This window comes from Tenrec ecaudatus, chromosome 1, assembly GCF_050624435.1.
Source record: "Tenrec ecaudatus isolate mTenEca1 chromosome 1, mTenEca1.hap1, whole genome shotgun sequence".
Lineage (NCBI taxonomy): Eukaryota > Metazoa > Chordata > Mammalia > Afrosoricida > Tenrecidae > Tenrec > Tenrec ecaudatus.
Genome location: NC_134530.1, coordinates 77,084,353 through 77,092,257, shown reverse-complemented (window position 1 = coordinate 77,092,257; position 7,905 = coordinate 77,084,353). Strand labels below are relative to the sequence as shown.

Sequence of the window (7,905 nt, the reverse complement as noted above, 5' to 3'; positions counted from 1 at the left end):
AACAGATGATGAACAATGATGAACATATAACCACGACACCCCCCACCCCAGGGTGATGAACAACAGAAACATGGGTGAAGGGAGACAGAAGATGGTGTAAGATATGACAATAATAATAATTTATAATTTATGAAGGGTTCACGAGGGTGGGAAACGGAGGGAAATAAAAGAGGAGCTGATACCAAAGGCTCAAGCAGAAAGAAAATGTTTTTAAAAGGATGATAGCAACAAATGTACAAATGTGCTTGATACAATGGATGTATGGATTTTTATAGGAATTGTAAGTCTCCAATAAAATGATTTATTAAAGTAAAAATAAAAAAGAACAGAGAGATTCTAAATGGTTTAAAATTAGAAAATGTGTGTCAGGGTTATATCCTTTCACCATACATATTTAGATTGAATTCTAAGTAAATAATCCAAGAAGTTGGAATCCAAATTTTCAAGTTGGACTATATAAAGAAAAATATATCATCAGAATTAGATGTAAACTTATTAGCAACGTGTGATAAATTCAGAGGACATACCTCACTTGCTGGAAACAATATTTAAAACACTGATGGAGATCAAAGAGTACAGCCTTTAGTATGGATTATACATCAGTATAAACATAACAGAAATTCTCACAATTGGACCAACAAACAAAACTGTGATGAAGAAAAGATTAAAGTGGTGATGGATTAAAATCCGCAGTCACAGCTCATGGGAATAGCAACCAAGAAATCAAATGAGATTTCATTGGGCAAATCTGCTGAAAACCACATATTTAAAGTGTTAAGAGCAAAGATATCACATTGAGAATTAAGGTGTGCCTGCCCCAAACCTTAATATTTTCAATGATCTGATATGCTTGTGAAAGCCAAGCAATGAATAAGGAAGACCAGAGAAGAACTGATGCCTTTCAGTTGTGATGTTGACAAAGAATACTGAATATTCCATAGAGTGTCAGAAGAATGACTAAAACCTGTTTTGTCTGAACAAAGTACAATCAGAATACTCCTTAGAATTCTCAATAAATGAAGATGTGGAGACCTTGTCTCATGTAGTTTGCACATGCTATCAGGAGGTACCAATCTCTAGAAATGGATATCATGCTTGGTAAAGTAGAAAGCCAGCAACAAAGAAGACCCTCAGTGAAATGAACCAATACAGTAGGTGCAAAAATGGCCTTAAACATGTCAACAATTGTGAGGATGGTAGAGGACTAAGCAGTATTTCTGTTTTGTTGTACATACAGTCTCTGTGATTTGGAACCTGCTTGATGGCACTTAACAACAATAACAAGCACTACTTAGTGTTCCGAAGGGCAAGAGGTTGTGAAATTCCTTGTGGAAGAACACACGTTAAATATGTTTTGTTCAGGCATATAGTGCTGTTAGTCATAAGTTAAATGTTAACGAATTTACAATATATATTAAATTGTCTTTACACAGAAATACAAAGTTATATTATCGTAAAGTAAAACAAAGTTACATTATTGATCAGTTGACAAAAATGTAAGCAGGGTGTGATAATTAAGGTTTTGTGTCCACTAGACTGAGTCAAAATTCTCAGTGGTGTGGTATGTAAGATATAGTAACCTTCTCCTTCAGGGTATGGCTTGCTTCTAATTTAAATGCTTCCTATGGAAAAACTTGCTTGCTTTTTTATTGGATCCAGATCCTGCTTCTTGCTCATCATCTGACCTCCAGTTCTTTGGATTGAGCGACCAGCCTGCTATAATGCCTGGACAGCCAGACATTTTACTTACTAACTTTGGATACATTCAACTCTGCAGTCAAAGCCTGCTGTCTCACGTACCGATCTTGGGTTCATCAGCTCCTGCAGCTATGTGAGTCAGACGTCTCCAGCCTGACACCTGACCCATGGATTTTGCACTTGCCTGCCTCTGTAACTGCATGAATCATTTACTTAATACAAACCTCTCTATATATGCATATAGAAGCTTTACAATTTTTTTCTTTAAAAACCTAGGCTAAGACACATAGAAATTCCCAGAAACCTAACCCAGTGTTTTTCCTAGAAGCAATGGCTTAGAATTTGCTAATTCAGTGTGTGTGGTGACTTTATAGAACATGGCTCACAAATAAGGAGAATCTGCATGTATACAGATTCACACAACAATGTACACACTCACATGCATCCACATCCATATTTGGTTTGATATCTATCTAGAGAAAACTATGAGTTTACCTTGATAACTCCAATTCTAAGTCCAGAACCATAGAATTCAATCTAATTTCCACCCTTTCCATATCTGTAGCTCCCTTTCCTCACAGTGAGAAACTTTGATACCAATAGCCTCAATATCTTTACTTCTTTAAGAAATTATCCTTGACCTGATGCAAGGGGCTTAAGTGGAGAGCAAATGCCTTGAGAATGATTGGGGCAGGGAATGTATGGATGTGCTTTATACAATTGATGTATGTATATGTATGGATGGTGATAAGAGTTGTATGAGTCCCTAATAAATTGTTAAAATTAAAAACAAGTTATTAAGTGCTACAAATACCTGGGAAAAGGTTTTGAAGATGAAGTTAAAAAGCTGCTTCTGTTCTTAAAGGGTTTTTCTGAATCAGAGAGGAACAAGCTGGCTATGTTGACTGGTATTCTTTTGGCTAATGGAACACTGAATGCATCTATTCTGAATAGCCTTTCTAATGAGAATTTGGTTAAAGAAGGGGTTTCAGCTGCATTTGCCGTGAAGCTTTTCAAGTCATGGATAAATGAGAAAGATATCAGTGCAGTAGCTGCAGTCTTAGGAAAGTCAGCATGGTCAATAGACTGGTGGGATTTTTTCCTGCCAATAAGCAAAGCGTCGAACACTTCACAAAGTATGTCACTGAGGCAGGCTTGAAAGAGCTTTCAGAATATGTTCGTAATCAGCAAACCATAAGAGCTCGTAAGGAACTCCAGAAAGAACTTCAGGAACAGATGTCCCATGGTGATCCGTTTAAGGATATAATTTTGTACGTCAAGGAGGAAATGAAAAAACAACAACGCCCCAGAACCAGTTGTCATCGGGATAATCTGGTCAAGTGTGATGAGTACTGTGGAATGGACAAAAAAAGAGGAGCCTGTAGCAGAGCAGGCCATCAAGCACTTGAAGCAATACAGCCCTCTCCTTGCTGCCTTCACTACTCAAGATCAGTCGGAGCTGACTGCTACTGAAGCTTCAGGAGTATTGCTATGACAACATTCATGTCACGAAAGCTTTCCAGAAAATAGTGGTGCTTTTTAATAAAGCTGAAGTCCTGAGTGAAGAGCCCATTCTGAAGTGGTGTAAGGATGCCCATGTTGCAAAGGGGCAAGTGTCTTCCTTGAGCAAATGAAAAAGTTTGTGGAGTGGCTCAAAATGCTGAAGAAGAATCTGAGTCTGAAGCTGAAGAAGGTGACTGAATTTTGAGACTACGTTCTCAGTAAAGCAAACAGGAATTGTTGATAAAATGTCATGTCTCATGTGTCCTGGTTTTTACATCTTCCTACCTCCTTATATCAAGTATGATATAAGGGCTTTCATGGCAAATTTTATTTTAACTGTTTCTATGGTTACTGGAAATGTTGGGTTTAATTTCTAAAACCATGTTTTAAGTAGCTACAGGAGCTATAGATTGGAATCTAATGTTGCATTAGTCTTTTCAGTTCTTTTACCTCCTGCATTTTCTACTATAATGTAATTTAAGGCCTTCCACAATAAACAGTTCACTTTATTCCCTGGGTTTTATATATAAACAATTTTCAAGATATGATTTGGTTAAAAAAACAATTTCTTATAAAAATTCTTTTGGCAACTTAAACTGTAAAAGTATCTCTCTCTCTCTCTCTCTCTCTCTCTCTCTCTCTCTCTCTCTCTATATATATATATATATATATATATATATATATATATATATATATATATATATATATATATATATATATAAATCATCCTTGTATCTAATCACCCTCCTATTGTCACTGGTCTCTTACTCCTGTTTTCCCACCCTGCTGTCTTCATCCTGCTTGAGCTGACACTCTGTATTATAATCTCACATACATGGTCGCCTTCCTCATACCGGTCATGCTCCAACTCCCCTCATCAGACTGCTCCTCTACAACCTGGGAGCAGGTACCCAGTTTGCTTACTACCACCTAATAGTTGTTAGACATACTATTCAGAAAGAAGCAAGCAGGCAAGCAGAGAACCAGATGTTCTTTCAATGATAGTTATGAATTTTATTTCCGAGATATGTTAATTATGGCATTTACTGCTTTGTATATTGCATTTAAAGGCTAGACTGTGATTAGTCATAACTGGAAACCATTATCAAATTAATTATCAAGAGTTGTTTATTCTAGGTACTTGATAACCGGCATGTAAAAGTTTAAAGAATATAATTTTGGGAATGAGATACACATGGTTGGTAATTTTGGTAGACATTTACATGCTGTGCAATTTTGTGCAAGTTATTTAACCTTTTTGAGGGAGTGTAAGAGACATGGGTTGTAGTAAATTAGTTAATCCAAGTAAACTTCTTTGTTCAAAGAGTTAGTTACTCTGGAAATGAAAGCTACTAGGCTTGTCTTCAAAACCCTCTCATTCCAGGAACTGTATCACAAATTTCATGTGATGTTATATCATATTTCAAAGAGAAAATGGAGGCTGGGGGCTGTCAGACAGGCACTCTTAAATTCCTGCTCTTTCCTCCTAACACCATTTAAAATCTTTGCTGCATGCACCTGGACCTGTGTCTCTTCCTCCCTGGCTGGCCCAATAATAAAAGTTTCCCCTCTAAGACTAACCTCTTTCTCTGTCTCAACACTTAACAACATCAAATGCCCCTCTTTTGGTACCATTAATTCATTCAATAGGTACTTACTGAATATCCACTGTGGGAAGCAGAAAGATTTCTCTCAAGTTGTCTCTCCTAAATATGTGTTAGACTTAGGACACTGCTTGCAGCTAATGATAAATGATTGTCAAGTTACCTCCCTGAAGGCAATCAGTTGCTAGACTACAGGTAGGCCCCACTCCCTGCTGTTGTGAACAATGGGCTACTTCTCCTTAAAGGCAGGTCAAACCTGCTCAATGACATTCAAAGTTAGGCTGCCATCCTGAATCTAGGATCCCCCAATCTTGTCACATCTTTACCCCTAGTCCCTCCTCCTCCTATTGCGTGTATATCCCTTGATTGTCCCCCTTCTCATTGGTATAAAACCTATAGTGCAACCCTCCCTGTGACGTCTCTACTTGTAATTAGTGGGTTTGCACTCCCCCAAAGGGGTATAAGCAATAAAGAGCTCTCAAGGGCACCCCTCTTGGTCTCTTGTCAGTTCCCTCTTTCCTCTCGTCCGCTCCCTGTTCCCTTTCTCTTTGTCCTCCTTCCCCTCCCCCTCTCTCCACGTGGACCACCAAGCAGGGCTGAGGTGAGCATGCTACCATGAAATGTGTTTGATTCCACTATTTCAATCTCTCTTCTATCTCTCATGCTCTCTATGACTTTAATATAATATTTACATATCTCAACCATACAATAGTGCCCATTGAACCCGCGATTAGTTGTGGGGTCTGGCCCCTCCAACCACAACCCACCATATACCAGTAATTGTTTTTGATTCTGAGTATATGGAGAGGTATAAGAAAGACAAAGTTCCAATTCTTACAGCAGAGATAGGTATGTAGACAATAAACTAATAGACAAAGAAATAATATAGTTTTAGGCAGTGGGTACTATTTTAGATAGAATTGTCAAAGAAGGCCTCTCTTTTAAAAAATAGTTTTATTGGGAGCTCATACAACTCTTATTACAATCCATACATACATCAATTGTGTCAAGCAAATTTGTTGTCCTCATCAGAAGGCCTCTCTTAATGGGTCATTTAAGTTGAGCTATGACTAATGAGAAGGACTCATTAAGAAAATCAAGAAAATAAAGATTAAGAAAAGTCTGAGGGAAGAACATTCCAGGCAGAGGAGCACAAGTAATGGGATAAAGGCAGACCACCTAAGTGTGTGAAGGACATTAGGAAAGGCCCTGTTCTGGAGTAGAGTGTAGAATGGTAGGTGAGATTGTAACTGTAGATAGACAAATCACTGAACTTTATTAGCCATAGCAAGCAAATATATGTTATTACAAGTGTGAAAAGAAAAACAGGGAGTGATATGACCTAATTTATAATTTTAGAAATCATTTTGTGTTTCTACACTTTCTTACTCAAGCAAGGATCTCTAAATTTGTGTCTTCAGAGCTGAGATGAAGAGCACTTAGCTAGATTTGAGATAAAATAAACTTTCATTTGACATTAAGTATTTTTCAGAGTCACTCATTTATTTTGAAGTTTGAATATTAAATTGTTATTGTTAGCTGCCACTGAGTCAGCTGCTCACTCGTGGTGACCTCATGTTAAGAGTAGAGCCGTTCCATGGGCATTTCTTGACTGTAATCTTAAAAGACAAAACAAAATTTTATGTTGTGAATTAGGTGGTGGTTTCTATATCAGATCATACTTTTTGTTTTCTACTTTAACAAAGTATCAAGTCTACCAATAACTTACTCTACTGCCCCACTTCTGCCCCCCCCCACGCCCCCCGTCTCTCTTTGGTTGGATATGCTACTCTCAAGGTCAGCAGTCTGAAACCACCAGTCACTGATCCAGAGAAAGATGAAACTTTCTATTCCTGTAATAGTTGCAGTCTCAGAAACCCAAAGATGCATCTCTATTCTGTCCTATCATGTGATGGCAGTGAATGTTGAATTATTGTCCCCTTCACTAAATTAGCACCTGTCTACCCTCTACCCTATTATTTTCTCTTCCTTCTCTTCCACTTCCAGTCTTTGTTATTGTTGTTGTTAGGTGTCATCGAGTTGGTTCCAACCCAGAGACCCTATGCACAAGGGAATGAAATACTACCCGGACCTCTGAGTCCAGTGATGCAGCCACTGTGTCAAGCCATCTTGTTGTGGGCCTTCCTCCTTTTCACTGGTCCTGTACTTTACTGAATGATGGCCTTTTACAGGGATTGGTTTATGCTGACAACATGTCCATGGTATGTAAGATGAAGCCTTGCCATCCTTGCTTCTAGGAGTACTCTGGCTGTACTTCTTCTAAAATAGACTTGTTTGTTCTTTTGGCAGTCCATGCATGGTACTTTCAATATTCCAGCATCAAAGTTCAAATGCATCGACTCTTCTTTGGTATTCCTTATTCAGTGTTCAACTTTTACATGTATATGGAGCCTTGAAACTACCATGGCTTGAGTCAGGCACACTTTAATCCTCAAAGTAACATTCTTGCTTTTCAATACTCTAAAGATATCTTTTGCACCCCTAAGCAAACAAAAAGCAAACTCCCATCAAGTTGATGCTGATTCATAGCGACCCTATAGGACAGGAAAAACGGGCTTTTATGAAAAAATTCACTGTGACCAGAAAGAACCTTCCCAAGTGATGCCACTGGGTGCGCTATCTCAGAGTGAGTTGCTCCATGCTTGCCATGCGGTGGGGGGAGTGAGGATGCATACTACGAAAGCTCCGCTCCTTCCAGCACAATTCTGTTTGGGGGAGGGTTACTCCCTTGTATTTATAGATTGCATTGGGTCATATTGACATTTTCACAATGTTAAGTCTTCCTAACCATGAACATGGAATATTTATGTAGGTCTCCATTTATGAAGGTCTCTCTCTTTTCTTTTTGTAGTATTTTATAGTTTTCTTTGTATTAGTCTTTTGTTTTTCTGGTTAGGTTATTCATCTTTTGTGTGGCTACTATAAATGTCATTATTTTCTTGATTTCTTTTTCAGAGCTCTCCTTGTTGCTACAGAAGAATCCAAGTGATTTTTGAATGTTAATCTTGTAGCCTGCCACATCACCAAATCTTTTAATTATTTTCAACCATTTTCTTGTTGAGTGTGGGTTTTTCTACAG

At 38.1% G+C, this 7,905-nt stretch overlaps 1 pseudogene; it reads left to right on the top strand.

Annotated features, from left to right (window-relative positions):
* The first annotated feature begins 1,082 nt into the window (after window positions 1-1,082).
* On the top strand, window positions 1,083-3,600 carry LOC142427560 (eIF5-mimic protein 2 pseudogene; annotated as a pseudogene).
* Window positions 3,601-7,905: the final 4,305 nt, after the last annotated feature.